A 21,599-nucleotide genomic window follows, 5' to 3' on the forward strand; every position below is an offset into this window, starting at 1 on the left:
AATGTTTTCTAAATAAAAAATAAAAATGACAGTCATTATAAATGAAAAAGGTCAAACCTTAGTATTAAAAATTTAAGAGATTTTGTGTTTTTTGCAAATGTAGGACCTCAGATTCATAATTGTATTTACCAGGTGCTAATAAAAAAAGATACATGTTTCAGTGGAATTTCTTTTTTACAGTTCAGAACTTTAACATTGATTTTATTTTTAACAGTGAGTATTTTTTTTTAATTTTATTTTGGTATCATTAATCTAAAATTACATGAAGGACATTATGTTTACTAGGTTCCCCCCTTCACCAAGTCCCCCCCCACATACCCGTTCACAGTCACTGTCCATCAACATAGTAAGATGCTGTAAAATCACTAATTGTCTTCTCTGTGTTGCACAGCCCTCCCTGTGCCCCCCCCCACACACTATAAATGTTAATCATAATGCCCCCTTGCTTTTTTCCCGCCCTTATCCCTCTCTTCCTACCCGTCCTCCCCAGTCCCTTTCCGTTTGGTAACTATTAGTCCATTCTTGGGTTCTGTGCTTCAGCTGCTGTTTTGTTCCTTCAGTTTTCTTTTGTTCTTATACTCCACATATGAGTGAAATCATTTGGTACTTGTCTTTCTCTGCCTGGCTTATTTCACTGAGCATAATACCCTCTAGCTCCATCCATGTGGTTGCAAATGGTAGGATCTGTTTTCTTCTTATGACTGAGTAATATTCCATTGTACATATGTACCACATCTTCTTTATCCATTCATCTACTGATGAACATTTACGTTGCTTCCATATCTTGACTATAGTAAATAGTGCAGCTATAAACATAGGGGTGCATCTGTCTTTTTCAAACTGGAGTGCTGCATTCTTAGGGTAAATTCCTAGAAGTGGAATTCCTGGGTAAAATGGTATTTCTATTTTGAGCATTTTGAGGAACCTCCATACTGCTTTCCACAATGGTTGAACTAATTTACATTCCCACCAGCAGTGTAGGAGGGTTCCCCTTTGTCCACAACCTCGCCAACATTTGTTGTTGTTTGTCTTTTGGATGGTGGCGATCCTTACTGGTGTGAGATGATATCTCATTGTGGTTTTAATTTGCATTTCTCTGATGACAAGTGATGTGGAGCATCTTTTCATGTGTCTGTTAGCTATCTGAGTTTCTTCTTTAGAGAACTGTCTATTCAGCTCTTCTGCCCATTTTTTAATTGGATTATTTGCATTTTGTTTGTTGAGGTGTGTGAGCTCTTTATATATTTTGGATGTCAACCGTTTATCGGATCTGTCAATTACGAATATACTCTCCCATACTGTAGGATACCTTTTGATTCTATTGATGGTGTCCTTTGCTGTACAGAAGCTTTTCAGCTTGATATAGTCCCACTTGTTCATTTTTGTGTTTGTTTCCCTTGCCCAGAGAGATATGTTCAAGAAGAGGTCACTCATGTTTATGTCTAAGAGATTTTTGCCTATGTTTTTTTCTGAGTTTTATGGTTTCATGACTTACATTCAAGTTTTTGATCCATTTCGAATTTACTTTTGTGTATGGTGTTAGACAATGATCCAGTTTCATTCTCCTACATGTAGCTGTCCAGTTTTGCCAGCACCATCTGTTGCAGAGACTGTCATTTCCCAATTGTATGTCCATGGCTCCTTTATCGAATATTAGTTGACCATATATGTTTGGGTTAATGTTTGGAGTCTCTATTCTGTTCCATTGGTCTGTGGCTCTGTTCTTGTGCCAGTACCAAATTGTCTTGATTACTGTGGCTTTGTAGTAGAGCTTAAAGTTGGGGAGTGAGGTCCCCCCCACTTTAATCTTCCTTCTCAGGATTGCTTTAGCTATTCAGGGTCTTTGGTGTTTCCATATGAATTTTTAAACTATTTGTTCCAGTTCATTGAAGAATGTTGCTGGTAGTTTCATAGGGATTGCATCAAACATATATATTGCTTTGGGTAGGATGGCCATTTTGACAATATTAATTCTTCCTAGCCAGGAGCATGGGATGAGTTTCCATTTGTTAGTGACTTCTTTAATTTCTCTTAAGAGTGTCTTATAGTTTTCAGGGTATAGGTCTTTCATTTCCTTGGTTAGGTTTATTCCTAGGTATTTTATTCTTTATGATGCTATTGTGAATGGAACTGTCTTGCTGATTTCTCTTTCTATTAGTTTATTGTTAGTGTATAGGAAAGCCACAGATTTCTGTGTGTTGATTTTCTATCCTGCAACTTCGCTGAATTCCGATATTAGTCCTAGTAGTTTCGGAGTGGAGTCTTTAGGGTTTTTTATGTACAATATCATGTCATCTGCAAATAGTGACAGTTTAACTTCTTCCTTACCAATCTGGCTTCCTTGTATTCTTTGCTTTGTCTGATTGCCATGGCTAGGACCTCCAGTACTATGTTGAATAACAGTGGGGAGAGTGGGCATCCCTGTCTTGTTCCCGATGACAGAGGAAAAGCTTTCAGCTTCTTGCTGTTGAGTATGATGTTGGCTATGGGTTTATGATATATGGCCTTTATTATGTTGAGGTACTTGCCCTCTATACACATTTTGTGGAGAGTTTTTATCATAAATGGATGTTGAATTTTTTCGGATGCTTTCTCAGCATCTATGGAGATGATCATGTATTTTTTGTCTTTCTTCTTGTTGATGTGGTGGATGATGTTGATGGATTTTTGAATTTTGTAACATCCTTGCATCCCTGGGATGAATCCCACTTGGTCATGTTGTACGATTCTTTTGATGTGTTTTTGAATTTGGTTTGGTAATATTTTTTTAGTATTTTTGCATCTTCATTCATCAGTGATATTTGTCCGTAGTTTTCTTTTTTGGTGGTGTCTTTGCCTGATTTTGGTATTAGGGTGATGTTGACTTCATAGAATGATTTTGGGAGTATTCTCTCCTCTTCTATTTTTGTGAAAACTTTAAGGAGAATGTGTATTATGTCTTCCCTGTATGTCTGATAAAATTCCGAGGTAAATCCATCTGGCCCGGGGGTTTTGTTCTTTGGTAGTTTTTTGATTACCACTCCAATTTCATTGCTGGTCTGTTTAGATTTTCTGTTTCTTTCTGGGTTAGTCTTGAAAGGTTGCATTTTTCTAGGAAGTTGTCCATTTCTCCTAGGTTTCCCAGCTTGTTAGCATGTAGGTTTTCATAGTAGTCTCTAATAATTCTGTGTATTTCTGTGGGGTCCGTCGTGATTTTTCCTTTCTTGTTTCTGATACTGTTGATTTGTGTTGACTCTCTTTTCTTCTTAATAAGTCTGGCTAGAGGCTTATCTATTTTGTTTAGTTTCTCAAAGAACCAGCTCTTGGCTTCATTGATTTTTGCTATTGTTTTATTCTTCTCAATTTTGTTTATTTCTTCTCTGATCTTTATTATGTCCCTCCTTCTGATGACCTTAGGCCTCATTTGTTTTTCTTTTTCTAATTTCGATAATTGTGACATTAGACCTTTCATTTCGGATTGTTCTTCCTTCTTTAAATACGCCTGGATTGCTATATACTTTCCTCTTAAGACTGCTTTTGCTGTATCCCACAGTAGTTGGGGCTTTCTGTTGTTGTTGTCTTTTGTTTCCATATATTGCTGAATCTCCATTTTGATTTGTTCATTGATCCATTGATTATTTAGGAGCATGTTGTTAAGCCTCCATGTGTTTGTGAGCCTTTTTGCTTTCTTTCTACAATATATTTATAGTTTTATGCCTTTGTGGTCTGAAAAGTTGGTTGGTAGGATTTCAATCTTTTGGAATTTACTGAGGCTCTTTTTATGGCCTAGTATGTGGTCTGTTCTGGAGATTGTTCCATGTGCACTTGAGAAGAATGTGTATCCTGTTGCTTTTGGATGTAGAGTTCTGTAGATGTCTATTAGGTCCATGTGTTCTAGTGTGTTGTTCAGTGCCTCTGTGTCCTTACTTATTTTCTGTCTGGTGGATCTGTCCTTTTGAGTGAGTGGTGTGTTGAAGTCTCCCAGAATGTATGCATTGCATTCTATTTCCTCCTTTAATTCTGTTAGTATTTGTTTCACATATGTTGGTGCTCCTGTATTGGGTACATATATATTTATAATGGTTATATCCTCTAGTTGGACTGAGCCCTTTATCATTATGTAATGTCCTCCTTATCTTTTGTTACTTTCTTTATTTTGAAGTCTGTTTTGTCTGATACTAGTATTGCAACACCTGCTTTTTTTTCTCTGTTGTTTGCATGGAATATCTTTTTCCATCCCTTGACTTTAAGTCTGTGCATGTCTTTGGGTTTGAGGTGAGTCTCTTGTAAGCAGCATATGGATGGGTCTTGCTTTTTTATCCATTCTATTACTCTGTGTCTTTTGATTGGTGCATTCAGCCCATTTACTTTTAGGGTGATTATTGAAAGGTATGTACTTATTGCCATTGCAGGCTTTAAATTTGTGGTTACCAAAGGTTCAAGGTTAGCTTCTTTACTCTCTTACTGTCTAATTTAACTAGCTTATTAAGCTGTTATAAACATAGTCTGATGATTCTTTATTTCTCTCCCTTCTTATTCCTCCTCCTCCCTTCTTCATATATTGGGTGTTTTGTTCTGTGCTCTTTTTAGTAGTGCTTCCATCTAGAGCAGTCCCTGTAAGATGCCCTGTAGAGGTAGTTTGTGGGAGGCAAATTCCCTCAACTTTTGCTTGTCTGGGAATTGTTTAATCCCTCCTTCATATTTAAATGATAATCGTGCTGGATACAGTAATCTTGGTTCGAGGCTCTTCCGTTTCATTGCATTAAGTTTATAGTGCCATTCTCTTCTGGCCTGTAAGGTTTCTGTTGAGAAGTCTGATGATAGCCTGATGGGTTTTCCTTTGTAGGTGACTTTTTTTTTCTCTCTAGCTGCCTTTAATACTTTGTCCTTGTCTTTGACCTTTGCCATTTTAATTATTATGTGTCTTGGTGTTGCTCTCCTTGGATCCCTTGTCATGGGAGTTCTGTGTACCTCTGTGGTCTGAGAGGCCATTTCCTCCCCTAGTTTGGGGAAGTTTTCAGCAATTATTTCTTCAAAGACACTTTCTATCCCTTTTTCTCTCTCTTCTTCTTCTGGTACCCCTATAATGCAGAAATTGTTCCGTTTCGATTGGTCACACAGTTCTATTAAAATTCTTTCATTCCTGGAGATCCTTTTATCTCTTTCTGCATCAGCTTCTCTGCATTCCTGTTCTCTGTTTTCTAGTCCATTAATGATCTCTTGCATCTCGACCATTCTGCTTTGAAGTCCTTCCAGAGATTGTTTTATTTCTGTATTCTCCCTCCTTAGTTCTTGCATATTTCTCTGCAAGTCCATCAGCATGGTTATGACTTTTGCTTTGAATTCTTTTTCAGGATGACTGGTTAAGTCTATCTCCCAAGTTCCTTCTCAGGGGAAGATGTAGAAGATGTCTAAGCTGTTTGAGTTAGCCTTGTCTGGATCAAATTTTTTTGCCTTTTCATGTTGATAGGTGCAGTGGAGTGCTATTGACACGTCTATCATCTAGCAGTGTCAAACCTTTTTCCACTTGGCTCCTGTCCTTTCTTTACTGGATCAACTGTGACCCCTAGTGGCTTGTGTTGGGCAATTGCATGTAGACTGGGTCTCTGTATCTTGCCCGGCTAGTATGTAGGAAGCTCCCTTGCTGAGGGCGTGACCAGCCTCAGGCTGCAGCTCTGCTATGGCGGGGCCCTGGAGGGGTAATGGTCGGGGGGCTGTTTGGCTGTTTACCTCCATGAGGGGTCTCAGAGCTGTTGCCCAGGGGGTTAGTGTGCCCAGAGTTCCCTGGAATTTCCCGCTACTGGACTTTGACCTGGGATGCTTCCATCCAGCTGTGGTGTCCCTGTCCCTTTAAGACTTTCAAAAAGCACTCGCTTTTCTTTGTCACAGGGGCGCCAGCTTCGGGACCCACTCACAGGTCTTACTGTCTTGTTTCCCTAGTATCCAGCACCCCACGCATGCACTGTGTGTGCGCTCTGGTCCGGATGGCTAGGGCTTGTTGTTTATCAGGCCTGAGCTCCCTCTCCCTCCCGCTCGGACTCCTCTCCTCCCGCCGGGAGCTGGGGGGATGGGCGCTCGGGTCCCTCGGGGCTGTGGCTTGTATCTTACACCTTTCACCAGTTGCTGGGTTCTTGCAGGTCTGGCTCACAACGGTCTGGCTGTTGTCCTGTGTCTTCTGGTTTCTCTTTTAGGATTAGTTATATTTGTTGTATTTTCAAAAATATATATATGTTTTCGGGAAGAGATTCCCACTGCCCTACTCATGCCGCCGTCTTGGCTCCACCCCTCCTGGAATTTCTTTACTGCAATTTGAAAACAATTGAACTGGTATCATCCAGAAAAATCATTCAAAGTATTATTGAATATGATTGCAGTTTTATATTTCACTAAAGAAAATCACGACCAAATGGAAATGTTCACAATAATTATAACTCAAACTATAACTATACCAAAGATGATTATTTTCTAGGCGTCCCTCTTTTTAGTAACTCTTTCATTTGTCAAAAATTCAGCTTTTTCGGTATCCTTAAAACAAAGCTGTAAAGATATGAGATGACCAATTATTTTTTGTATGATGTATAGTTGATATACAGTCTTATATTAGTTTCAAGTATACAACACAGTGGTTTACCTGTTACCCACTTTATTACATCCTCACCCATGCTAGTGCAGTTACTGTTTCTGAGCATAGAAAGATGCAACAGAGTCATTGGCTATATTCTCCATGCTGAACTACCATCCCCATGACAAATTTATATGATGATTAAGAATTTTTGTGCCCCTTTATTCCTCTCAACCTCCCAACCCACAAACCCTAACACTTTCCCTGTAGTAACCACCAGTCACTTCTCAGTGTCTATGAGTTTGCTGGTATTTTATTCTTTTTTCTTTGTTTTATTTTTAGATTCTATAAATAAGCAAAATCATATCCAAAGAACACATAGTCCCCAATTTGAATAGATACATGCACCCTTATGTTTATTGCTGCGTACTTACAATAGCTAAGTTATTGAAACAAAGTGTCCATCAATAAGTGAATACATAAAGAAGATGTGGTACATATATACAATGGAATATTATTCAGCTATAAAAGAGAAAAAATTCCTGCCATTTTTAACAACATGGATGGACCTAAAGGATAAGTGAAACAAGCCAAGAAGAGAGAGACAAATATCCTCTCTTTATCCTTAATCTTTCTCATTTTAATTATTATATATGTCTTGGTGCTGCTTTCCTGGGGTTCCTTTTGTTAAGGGCTCTCTGTACTTCCAGGACCTGGGTGACTATTTAACCCAATCTAGGGAAGTTTTCAGCAATGATTTCTTCAAAAAGACTTTCTTCTCCTTTGTCTCTCTCTTCTCCTTCTGGGACCCCTATTATATAAATATTATTTCATTTGGAGTTGTCACACAGCTCTCTGACCTGCTCTCATTGCTAGAGTTTCTTTTTTTCTCTGTTCTTCAGCTTTGTTGTTTACCTGTTCTCTAATTTCCATCTCACTGGATGTCTCCTCTGTTTGCACATTACTGTATTCTTCCATGCTGAGTGGCTCTTATTTTCCACTCTTCTATCTCTGTGTTGAAATCCTCCCTGAGATCATCAATACTTTTCTTCAGATCAAGGAGGATATTTCTAACTGTTGCTGCAAATTCTTTTTTTAGGAAGATTGGTGATCTCTGTTTCATTTAGTCCTTTTTTGTTGTCTCATCCTGTTCTTTTGTTTAGAATATATTTCTTCTGCCTTCTCATTTTTCCTTAGTTTCTGTGTTTCTTCCTTTATAGTAGATAGGTCTGCTATGCCTCTTGGTCTAGAAAGTAATGGCTTTATGAAAAAGGTGCCTTGTGCTGCCCAGAAGCTCAAGATTCTTTGGCTACCTGTTCCTACTTCTTTGTGTTAGAGCTCCAATTGCTGTTGGTGAACTTTGGGCAAGGGCCACCTTTATGCCTCTCTGCTGGCAGTGGTTGGCCTCTGTCAGCAAAGGCCCTCTGTGGGCCCTGCAGGGGTGCTTCTGTGGGATCATGGGCAGAGTTGCCCATCCATGGCCAGTCTATCTGCCTAGGCTGGAAGCTTGTCTTAGGTGGCCCTTTGTGAACCATGCAGCAGAGCTCTTGCTGGGATCACCATGGGCGGGTCTGCCCTCTGCCTGCTCTGCAGCTGTGGTGGTGCTCCTGGGATGATGGGATGGGTAGGTTGTGTGCTCAGCGAAGGGAGCATGGGGCTGGCTTCCAGCAAGAAGGAAAGAGCAAATGGATATGGCTCCTGAAGGCACCTCCCAAGTTGGGCTGAAGAGGAATGCGAAATCCTCCCTCTGTCTGCCATGCAGCAAAGTCTGGCTACTGCTGTGCAGGTAGGTGCACAGGGAAGAACCTTGGGTTTGAGCCAGCAGTGAGGGGAATGGAGCAGGGGGCTGACTTTTGTGAGTACCCAATCAGCTGGGATAAGTGAAGGCTGAGGATGCATTGTCCAGCTGCCCTTTCTCCTGCGAAGAGTTACATCCAAACCCCTGCTCTTCTGGCACCCTTCCTTGTAAATATTTCAAACTGCCACCTCTGTGTTGGGCCTCAGTGGGACTGATGGAGTGTGCTTGTACTCTACAAGCAGCAGGAGTCTCACCGCCCCCCCCCAGAGTGCTCCAACTCTCCCTAGTATCCAGCCCCATTAAACAACAAAGCCCAATGCAATGTGAACTCATGTTCCCAGAGCAGATCTCCAGGATTAGTGTGAAGCGGTCCTGAGCACTTATCCCCTTCCCCATTCAGTTCCTCTATCTCCTGCTTGTGGCCTTGGCTAGAAGGGCTTGGGTCCTCCTGGACTGTGGCTCTGCTGCTTTACCCTTCTTTGTATGGTCTTCTCTTCTTCATCAGTTGTAGATGGTCTGTCCTGCAGTCTTCAGGTCACTTTCTGGTCTAGCTGTTTTTGCTATAGTGTTTTCTTTGGTGTGTATGTGGCAGGAGATTTCTGTCTGACCATCCTACTCTGCCATTTTTTTACTGAAAGTTCTGAGGTGAACAGTTCTTAAAACTTACTTGCTTTTATTGATAATCATGAACTACAACAATATTATAAGTAAAATATAGAGATTGCTTCATAACTGTTCATTTTCATAACTATTCAAAATTGGAAGCAAAAATATTCTCAAGTAAACAGTATTGTACGTGGTTATCTCAGAGGTTTAAAACATATTCAATGCTAGTATGGGTAAATGTAGTAACCACATTATTTTTTCATGTGAATCCTCATTAAGAGTATATATCAATCATACCTTAATAAAAAAATAATAAAATAAAATAAATTTTAAAAAAAGATATTCAATGCTTGAATATTGGTAGGACAACATCTGTATACTTTCCATCTTTCCTAAATTGATGGAAACCCTGCAGAACTCAATGGCCTTAGTCACATATGTTTTATCACTATTTAGAGAATAATCTCAGCAGGAAGTTAGAACAAAGCCTAGAAAAAATTCTTAATTACATTCTTTTTTTAGTAACACATTGGCTATGAATCTCACAGTCCCAATTAGGAACAAAAAATTATACAGGAAATTACAGGTATTGCAAACTATACCAAATGAAAGAGTTAAGTTTTTCTATGTGAGAAATTATTCTTCAAATGTTTCTGTTTTGCTTAAGTTTACTTGTATTTTTGTTTTTGTTTTGGCAATTTGATGAGGTAGACAAAATCTTTGGATGGGAAACAAACATAAAATAAGAAATTATTTTATTATTAAACCACACACATAAAAGAGACAACATATAAAATAACAGTTGTTATAATTAAAATTTTATATTAAAAAGTAATATTCATTATAGGTATTATTTTTTCCCTATATTTCAACAATACAGCAAAACATCCATTTCTGCTTGCTGAAAAATCCATTCTTTACATTTTTTTGTGTGTTTCCTATACATTTTTTTCGGCATGTTGAAATAAAGATTAGCAGAGCTAAATCCCTTCAAACACTCATTTTAAACCACAGGTCATCATCATGAATTATTGTCCTTTAAGTTTTCATAACTTTTTTTCAATGCAGGCTGACCCCCTGCCTCTCCCCTAGTGTACAATTTTTATTAATCTGGAACCTTTCTCTTTCTAGTTGAATCAGCTCCTACAAATCTATGTCAAGCCTCACATGTGCAAAAGTGGGTTTAATTCCCTCAGCAATAATGCTGCCTCCAGCTAAAATAAAAGATTTTGCATCTTTATAGTAATTAACACATCCAAACTTGTAAAACAAATACCAAAAAACCCTCCATTTATTTTTTCCCTGAAAATTCATACACAAAATACCTTTATTGGGCTAAGCTTACAGTTTATCCATATCAAGAGTTATTATTTTATTTGTCAAGGTATAACCTTATTCTATATGGAAATGTTATTGCATACTATTACTTTGCGAACTGAAGAATCTCAAGAGATAGATATATTGTGCATTATATACATTAATATGCTTGGAGGAATATCTTTTTAAAGTTCAAGGCCCTCAGATGTGCTGCTTTCTTGAAACACTCTCCTATTATTTTTTGTGATTGAATGTATATTTACACATGTTTTCAGTGTACATAAAAATGTGAGTTTTATTTAGTTCCACTAAGCTACATTTTTCTTGCTCTCTTCAAATGATTGCTTATTTGAAACAATAGAAAGGATAGGAAGCTCGAGTATGAAATAGGCATTGGCTACAAGAAAAATGTTGGTATGAATATTTGTGTAAATGTCTTTCTGAGTGGCTTATACTTGTATTACTTTGTGGTATATAAATATGCAGGAGTATACATTCTGATTTATAGCATATGTGTATATACAACTTTATAAGAAACTACTATAACAATTTGAAAAGTGGTTGTAATATTTTTAACTCCCACTTAAAATATATAAGGGGTTTCAGTTGTTCCACAACTTTACCAACACTTCATATTCTCTTTAAAAAATTAACTATTTTATTTGGTATAAAATGGCAATGCATTGTGGAAATACTATTTCCTTGATGACTAATAATGCTAAAAATATTTTCACATGTTTATTAGCCTTGCTTGTTAACTTCTTTAATCAATAGCTTATTCAAGCCCTTTACTCATTTTCTTCATTGGATTGCTTGTCTGCTTTTTATTGATGTTTTAACAATTTTTTAAAATTGTTTTATAAATCATGGATATAAATAGTTTGTCACACATACCCATGTGAAATATTTATTTATTTATTTATGTGTGTGTGTGTGTGTGTTTGTGTGTGTGTGTGGTACACATTATAGATACATAATTTTTACCAAGTTTTTGTTTTTCCTTTTAAAGGAAAGATGTTTGCTTTAGAATGATATTTGAATTATTATTTCTTTATGATTTTTACTTTTTATGCTACATGTAAAATCTGTGCATCCCTTGAGGTTGCAAATATTTTCCCTAAATTTTCTTCTAGGTTTTGTACTTTTAGTTTTATCCTTGCTTCTGTGATAAATTCCTCACTACTTTGGTATATTATTATGATGTGCAGAATTAATATTGTTAAAATGCTTATTATACTACCCAAAGTAATCTTCATATAAATGCAATCTCCATCAAAATTTCAAAGCATTTTTCACATATATACAGAAGAAAATCCCAAAATTCATGTGGAACCACAAAAGATCCAGAATAGCTAAAACAATCTTGAGCAAGGGAAACAAAGCTAGTGGTGTCACAGTTTCTTATAACAAACCATAATGCAAAGCTCTAGTAATTAAAACAATATGGTATGGGCATAAAAACAGACATATAGAGCAATGGAGCAGAATAGAAAGTTCAGAAGTAAATTCACACATCTACAGTCAACTAATTTTTGACAAAGCATCAAGAATATACAATGGGAAGAGGTAGGCTCTTCAGTTAATGGTATTGAGAACACTGGATATCTATTTCTGAAAGATTGAAATTGGACCTTTATCTTGCACCCTTATTTTATGCACAAAAACCATCTCAAAGTGTATTAAAGACTTAAATATAAGACCTACAAACTTAAAGCTCCTAGAGGAAGACATAGAAAAAAGCTTCTTGACAATTTACCTTGGGAATAATTTTTTGGATATGACACCAAAAGCACAGGCAACAAAAACAAAAATAGACAAGTGAGATTACATCAAACTAAAAAGCTTTGCAAAGGAAACCATCAACAGTGAATATATAGCCTACAGAATGGGTGAAACTATTTGCAAAACGTATATCCAATAAGGAGTTGATATTCAAATTATATAAGGAGCTCTTGCAAATCATTGTGTTGTATATGAAATAGTTAACTACATATAAGCCAGAAGGATGGGACTTTCAAGTGTACTTAAAGCTGTAGAAGTCTAAATAGATGCCTATATAACAAGAAGCACAGAATGAAAAATGATGCTCTTCAGTAATAATATGAATGGGTTTATATAGTTAATTTTCTAAAAACTTATTTTAATAGGAAAAAGCATTATCTACATTTGCTTTATTTAGCATACTGAACAATGGGAAATCATTGTGTGGTGGGCTGCAATAGAGTCTGTGGCATTTCAGAAACAGAAGTTCTATGTCCCTGTTTATGTGTTTCACACCACTACAATCCATAAAACCACCTACAGATGTTTTTAAAATATACCATTATTTATTGATAGGAAGAAACAGTTATCTTTTTTCTAATTCATAAACAGTTTTCATCACATAATCAATTTTTGTGGAAGTGTACTGCTGAGTAATCCAACTTAGATATAATAAAACAGTGTGAACACTATTCCCCAGCTCCATCCAATTTGCAATGTATGTATTTTCCCACTGCTTGGGAAATTCTGTTTTTCTACAGAAGAAAAGGGATGTGATATTTAAAACATTCTAGATATAAAGCCAAATAATTTTATAAGTTAATGTTAAATTGAAGCAAAGACACATTTCCTGCAGCATGGAGTGATGAGAGATACAAATGATTTGCAAATCACTTTAGCAAGAGCTTGTTTCTTAATAAATTTCTCCCTGATATTAGAAAAGCTTGTAAGAAAAACAACTCAGTCTCACATCTTTTGCATTTGGCATAATTAAACCTAGAAATAATTTGACGTAATTATATTCTCAGGTAATTGATCATTTCAATTCTCCTTATTATGCAAAGCAATTGCCTAGAACATATGAGAAAATATAAAATTTTAAATATCAATATTAAAGATTTAGCAAATTAAAAAATATCACTTTCAAAGAAGATTGAACCATGATGTGTTTAACAGTATTTATATTTTAGAAATTGTTAACAGGGCACATTTAACTATTTCCTCTATGCAGTGAAACAGGAAAAACAACATGAATAACCATGGTAGATACAAACAAAACGAGGCTTGACAAAGTTAAGGTTTTTAAAAAGCATATGTCATGAATATTGTAAATGCAAACATATTGTAAATACTTCTATTCATTTATTGCAAATGAAACCTAAATCTTAGTTTAAATAATTGAGTTCAAATAAATAGCATATATGTAATTCTGTTAAGGTCAGGGAGCAAAAATTATGAGTAAAAATAAGAGTGGTAATGGAAGTTCTTTATTAACCATTTGTTTTCTTAAATATTTACCTGTATTTTGTACTTCCTGTCTTCCTGTTTTTATTATCCCATTGAAAGCATATTTCTTTTTATCTTTAGTCTACAATCATAATACCTAACCTATTTGCAATATATATTTTGAATACTTCAGTTTTTAAACTTTACTCCATTTTATATCATTGTAATTTTCATGTCTATAGAATTATTCCCCTTAATTTATAAACATGTTAAATCTTCTCCTAATCACATATTTTTAAATTATGTCCCTAAAATTCACAAAATTTTAGGTGTTCTTTTGCAGGAGTCATTGTCTTAACAAGATGTGACACACAAATTTACTTCATAGTGAAGAAAAATATGAAATTTGCTGTATTAAAATGTATTAAACGCCACTACATTCTAGATCTCTTATGTTTCTTGGTTAAATTCAACAGTTATGGTCTCTGAAAAACTAAATATTATTAGAAATATATCAAGGAACTAAAGCTAGATGAGGATTTGGAGTTTTGGTTTTAGGATTAGGCAGGAAGTATCTGATGTATAAGAAAAAGGAAGTAGAACAGGTAAGTTTGTAATGATATGACCTGGTCATTTCACTTCTACTGCTGAATGACCTACATTTCTCACTCATGTCCTTGTGCTATTCACACAGGCTATAAAATCCTTGGAGAAAGAGTCAGTTTGGTCAAGCAAGCAGGGTCAAAATAACCCACCGAATTGAGGATGCTGGAGATGAGAAAAACTGACCCTGTAAACCAGAGTTATTTTATCACTAAAACCATACACATTAAAGTAGGGGAAATACTCCAAAAGGAAACTGGAAAATGTATAGTATACAACTTAGATATGCAACAATTAGAAATTCAGCTGAATAAAATTCAATCACATTTATAAATGTATGATAGATAAATATTTCTGAGGCATCCATATATATTATTTAAGGCACACCAGGTGTACATATATTATATTTGCATTTAGATAATAGTCAAGTGGAGTTTTTTTAATAAAAGAGAAGGAAGGAATAAGTGAATATTTGCAAGAAAAATAGTTAACAAAATATTTAGTAGGTAAATTTTAAACTGTCTACAACTGCTGCCAGATTAGCTGTATCAAAGCATTGCCTGAATTTGAGTTTTAACTTCATATTACAAGAGGATGAACTGCATAACTAGAATTACTAGATCCCTACTGAATGGCGCTATCATGTGCAAATAGCAAAATGAAAAGATTATTCTGCCAAATCCAATTTTGATGTGCTTGAATAGGTCTGGTCTTTGTTATACAGATAAGATTTGGACTTGATAGGCTAAGAGAAGTGGAGTGTTGATGTATTATCTTGAAAAATTCTACTGAAATACAATGCTAAGTTAGATTAGAAACTAAAACCTAATTTAAAGCTAAAAAAGTGGAATTGGAGATTTATTTTGTTCATGTTCATCAGATCATTTTAAAATGGTTCATACATTTCAGGCTATGTTCATTTTTTTCTCAGCAGTCTTAATTTAATGGCAACAATATGGTGGCAAAAATGCAATTATTTTTTGATGAAGCATCTTAGGATAGACTAATCACAAGCTCTTATTGTTCATTGTGTGGAGAGCAAATGCATTAGATGCTGGGAGATGGTGTTCCAGCAAGGGGAGATGAAAAAAAAAAAATACCCATAGTTAACAGTTTCTTCATAACTAAAGACTAGATACTACATTGTATCCAACCAGATTTATTAGTTTGTATACATTCACTTTTATTTCACTGTCACCCAGAAGTTTATTTGATAGAACATTTATGAATTATACCTCTAAAAATTTTTTGCATAATATTGTCTACCTGATAACAATATATAAACTCTCTTTTATGTAGCTTTCATGATGCTAAAAACATATTGCTAAATGATCAGTGTTAGAGAAATGTGAAGGTATGGAGTGTGAAAGTTAGGGTGTTCCAGGATCATAATATATTGGGGATAAATTGTGCCAACATGAAACTCAGTTAAAAACATTTCAATATATTATCTGTTGCAAGCTTAACTAAAAATCAAAACAATACAAAGATACACACAATTATGAAAAAAACATTTATGATGAACTACATATTATAGTAGTTTATTTTATATTTTTTAGAAAAGTTGAGATGTTTAATCCCACTCTAAAAATAAGAAGCAGAAAAAAGAATTAGGAAAAAGATACACCTTAATGGGAAGGTGTGTGCTTGTTAATACATTCAAGTATATTTGATCACCTATAAACTTTTCCAAACATTGCTACTATGATGGGTAAACCCAAAACAAATAAAAGATGGCTTTAAAGACCTCACATAGAAAAAATGACTCAGATTTATCCCTCTCTGTACACAGCTTGAAAATGTAAAAAAAATATTGTGTACAGAGTAATGGCTGTGTTTGTTTTTCACTGGCTTCTAAGAACCTTCTGAGAACCTATTGTAAGGGAATTTATAATAAACAAAAGGATTACCGAGTGTCTCAGTGAAAGCAATCTCAGAGAAGAGCATTCTGATATTCTTATTTGATCTTCTTAGGACATTTATTTAATTTAGTTGGTAAATGAAAAGTACTACTCTTTAGAGAACTCTTCATATTATAAATTGAGTCCTAATTGGGATTCCTTAAAATTCTACTATTTCTGTATTTTAGTTGGTTTTGGATTTCATAGATATTGGACTAGGAAGGTCAGAACCAGTGTCAGCAAGACCTACTAGCTCTGCTGACTTTAGTATTTGTTTCACTTTACTCTATAATAATTAAGTGATTTGAAAACTGTTGTCATACATATATATATACATATATATAACACACACATACATACATATATATCTATATGCCTGGGTTTTTTTTAAGATTAGCATGCATTTTTTATTTGAATTTGTTTCATGTGATTCTGTTCTTTAGTTTGTTTTTTTTCATGATCAAGTGGCCACTTTTCAGGTTCTCATACATTGTTTCTAAAATATGCCAGATCATCTGTTACCATGTATCTATTAGCTATCTAGTGCTATATTTAAAAAGTTACTTCAAAGTCAGTGGCTTAAAACAAAATGCATTCATTAATTCATAGTTTCGATGGGTCAGGCAGGCCAGGGTTGCCTGAGCGTCTCTGGCTCAGGGTCCGCGCGGCTGCTGTCGAGGTGTCAGCCGGGCTTGCAGTCACCACGAGGCTCAGCTAAGGAAGGATCCACCGACAATTGCATTGAAGTGCCTGTTAACAGGCCCATCACTTCTTGCTGTTTAATGTAGAAACTAGTTCATTGCTATGCTGCTCTTTCTATAAAGCTACCCACAACTTGGCAGCTTGCTCCCCTCAAGACAAAGGGAGAGAAAAGTAGGGGGCAGGGGGCAAGCAAAAGGAAAGCCAGAGTCTTATAAAATGTAGTTTCAAATGTGACATTTAATTACTTTTGCCATCGTCCCTTTATTAAAAGCAATTCACCAAATCCTACCACTAATCAAGAAGAGACAATTGCATAGGTGTTCATTAATAACAGGGTGCAGAGGTCCTTGTGAGCCATTCTACATGTTGTCTGCCACTCCACGATAGTGACAAGAAATACTGAACTTGGGAGAGAATTTGAACCAACAACATACGCTTAGATGAATTTAAGTCATCATGTCTTATACCTAAACCCACAGACAAGAGTAACTTAAAACATAATAAAGAGTTAATGAAACATGAGTAGCTTAAAAGTTAATAAATCATCTGACTATGTTCTTCCCTGTAAAAAGTGCCTAATAGTTTTTTCAAAAGATAAATAGGTTGGTTTTTTTAGGTCTTCATACATTAGCTGGTTTTTCTTTCTTTGGCCAAAATTTCACATCCATCTCAAGAAGGAGGTTTTTTCTTGCCTAGAATCCTGAAGATTAAGAGAAATGATGAAAAGTGTTCTAAATCTGAAAGTGCTGGCTGGACAAAGAGTAATAATGTCAAGAACACTGGTTGATTTAGCAGAGTGGTGACAGAATTCCACTTCCTAATGTATTGAGAACCCAATACATGAACTTTCCTAACCTCTGAGTCAGACTTTGCCAAGTTCTAAGACATGAATATTTTAGAATCAGTCTCTTGCACTTTTTCCAAGACAAATCATCTAAATATCATGAGATTTTAATATAAACTTTTCTCCCATGTCTTCATTACTGAGTTATATGTACCATGATATTATTTTCTGTACTTATTTTATCTTTGAGGATTTATAGAACATATTTTTAAAAGGGGAAATGGGCACACTCATACATGGTTAGTAAAAGTGTAGGCTGTGTACTGCATTCAAATAGTTTCCCAGACATGTTTTTCATGAGAGAAAATTAAGTTGCAGAGCTTCTTTCCAAGTATTTTACCATTTGATGTAATGAATATTTATATATAAATATTTATATATGCATAAATCTATAGAACAGTACCAATGTTGCTTTGGAGATAAGGGCACCAAGTTTCAAGGAGAGGTTTTTCAGTGAATATTCTAGCATTTTAATATTTTTATCACATTCTTTTATTAAAAAATAAAGGTAAAAACATAATAATATAGAACTAAGCAAATAATTGCAGAAATAAGTGATTATAGCAGAAGTAAAATATGTTAACCATGATTTGGCAAAATTTCCTTTTTATTGAATTAAAACAACAATTTTGATAACATGTTAAAGAAGTTGGTCAATTATTTTATAAATTCAAATGATAACTTTTGTACATGCATCTGGCATAATAACTAGGCAATTCATGATTACACTGAAATATTTTTATTAAAATACTTGGTGACTAATAAAAATATTTTTCATGTTTATACATATTCATTAAGAGTAACCACTTTAAAATATACCTTGTTTAATATGCAAATTAACATAAATGAAGAATTGCTTCTCTCTTATTTATTAGCATTAATTAGCTATCATATGGCTTTAATATATTTTGCTCATAGAAATTTTTAATATATCCTCTGACCTTTAACAGAAATATTTCTTTGCAAAGCATCCCAGAGCATTGCATTTCATGGTCTCATAACAACCTCATTAGAAAATACTATTCATTTTTTATACCCTGTAGACATAAATGAAAAATTTTTACTTTCTTGGTTATTCATTAACAGATTTTTCTGTTAGAAATTTAAAAATGCCTAACCATGGGATATCTCCAAGGATATGAGTTTACTTGTCTGTAAACTATAATTTAACATCCTCAATCCAGTGAGGTTTAATTGCTTCTAATTTTTTAGATTATGACCTTGTTTTCTTATTATTTAAAATTGTATCTTTTAATATGCATATCCAATTTTTAATAAAAATAATTTGTCACTTAACAGAATTAAGACATCTGATTTTAGGACAATTCAGATCAAAATACAATTTATTTTGTGCAGTGAATTCCTTTAATTTGTTTCTAATGCTGAATGATACATGACATTAACGGCCTTATTTCTTAAACCCTTTGCCGTGTTTTTCAATGTCTCCCTGTTTTGATTTTGGGCTGAGTTATGTGATTTGATTTGGCCTATAGAGTAAGGTGGAAATGACAGCTTGTAAGTCATTAACCTAGGCCAAAAACAGCATTGTTTCTGTTTTCCTTCTCACTTATTGGTCATCTCCAAGAGAAGCATACGCCCAGACTAGCCAGATGGTCTTAGGAGGAAGGTCAAAGGTATGTAAGCAACACGACCTCAGCTAAGCTTCTGCGTTAGCCTAGATTCAAGCATGATGGACTCAGAGCCACTAAAAGAAATTTTCAAATGCAAAAAAACAAAACAAAACCAAACTTATTGTTGTATACAACTGAGTATTCCAGGCTTTTTTTCCTAAAATGGACTAATTTTAGAGCTGTTTTACGTTCTCAGGAAAATTGAGGAAGTACAAAGAGTTCCCATGTATCCCTGAACCCACATATGTACAGTCTCTCCCACAGCAGCAGGGTAATATATTTATTATTATTGATGGATCTACTTTGAAACATCATTATTCCCCAAAGCCCATAGTTTACATTAGGATTAACTTTTGGTTTTGTATGTTCTATGAGTTTTGATAAATGAATAATGACCTGGAAATTTTTTTTGAGTTAATTTTTGTAAAGGGTGTGATGACTCTGGATTCGCTTCTCTGCATGCGGCTGTCCAGTTAGTTCAGCACCATTATGTTGAATAGACTGTCTTTGCTCCATTGTATGGTCTTTTCTCCTTTTACAAAGATCAGTTGATTATATTTACATCATCAATACTTGGGTTCTCTACTCTGTAATGTTAACCAGTCTATCCTTTTTTACCCGTACCATACTATCTTGATTATTGTAGCCTTATTGTAAGTGAAGGTGTTTTTGTGTGTGTGTGTGTGTGTGTGTGTGTGTGTGTGTGACTTCTTTATTGGAATATAGTTGTTATGTAATGTTTTATTGGCTTCAGATATACAACATAATGAGTCAATAATTATATACATTACTAAATGCTCACCACAGTAAGTGTAATTACCCATAACCATACCAAGATACTACATTATTGGTTATATTCTCCAGTTTATACTACCAATCCTATGACTGATTTATTTCCTAATTTGAAGTTTTTACCTATTTATTCCCTTCACCTATTTCACCCTTCCCCCTCCCTATGGTAACTAACAATTTGTTGTCAGTATTTATTTTTTGTTTTCTTTTGTTTGTTTGGTTTGGCTTTAGATTTCACATATAAGTGAAATCACATGGTATTTGTCTTTCTATATCTGATCTATTTTGCTAAGCATGATATACCCTCTAGGTGCATACACATTGTCACGAGTGGCAAGATTTTCTTCTTTTCTGTGGGTGAGTAATATTCCACTGTGTATATGTACCACATCTTTATCCATTCATCTGTCAATGGGCATTTGGGTTGCCTCTATATTATGACTATCGTAAATAATGCTACAGTGAACATGGGTGTGCATATATCCTTTCAGATGAGTGATTTTGTTTTCTTTGCTTAAATTCTTAGAAGGGGAATTGCTAGGTCATATGATATTTCTGGTTTTAGTTTTTTGAGGAACCTCTGCATTGTTCTCCTTGCTTGCTAGACCAATTTAAATTCCCACCAATAGTGTAGGAGTTCATTTTTCTCCATATTCTCACCAACACTTGTTATTTATTGTCTTTGGATAGTTTATTTGGTGCAGTAAATATAACTGATGCAGTGCTGTCTTACTAATAAGTAGTGATACAAATAGATCAACTCCTGTGCATTTATGAAAAGATAATGCACTATAATATAGCATTGTCTATACTATGCTACTATATACCCTTTAAATTAGTAAATTGTATAGTTATTTAACTTACTGAACAAAGTAAGCTCAGTTTTTATAGAAACTCAGAAGTAAAGAAAATTATATCCAATTACTCAAAAATCAGAATGATGTTTAGCAAAATAAAACAAAAAATTTTGTGTATGTTTTTAGAAGGAAACTCTACATCGCTTTGCATAAGAAATATTCTTGAACAATAAAAGGGTGGAAATTCATGAACTTACATTTCTAAAATTATAATTATAAATTCAAATTTGTAAGTTAGTTACCAAAATACTTTAAATATTAAAACATGTTTTATGTTGCTCTGGGTTATCTTTTCCTCTAAAAATAAGTCATGTTATGGGGTTTGTGGGGGGGACTTGGTGAAGGGAGGAGTCTAGTAAACATAATGTTCCTCATGTAATTATAGATTAATGATACCACAATAAAAAGTAAATAAATAAGTCATGTTATCTTTTTACAAAAACAGCAGATTTTTCAGGGGTTTTTTGGTGACGGTTTACTATGGTATACTGATATACAGAATGTCATCAACAGCAATGTCTAAGAGATGATAGCATTAATAACTCTTCAGTACAAAATAATATAATTCCTCCACTGAAAATTCAAACAGAAATGGGGTGGAAATGTAGAATATTAGAAACAGATTTTTAGTCAAAGTGCAAGTTTGACTATATACCATGTAATCATACAGACAGGAAAAGGCAATATAACCAGATCCAGTATTAGAAACATAATGTATAATACAAAACTACCTTTGAACATTTTCCTGATCATTTACTTTTTTATAAGGAGTTTGTCTTTGGGGAAATACTATTTATATG

This window comes from Manis pentadactyla, chromosome 19 (assembly GCF_030020395.1).
Source record: "Manis pentadactyla isolate mManPen7 chromosome 19, mManPen7.hap1, whole genome shotgun sequence".
Lineage (NCBI taxonomy): Eukaryota > Metazoa > Chordata > Mammalia > Pholidota > Manidae > Manis > Manis pentadactyla.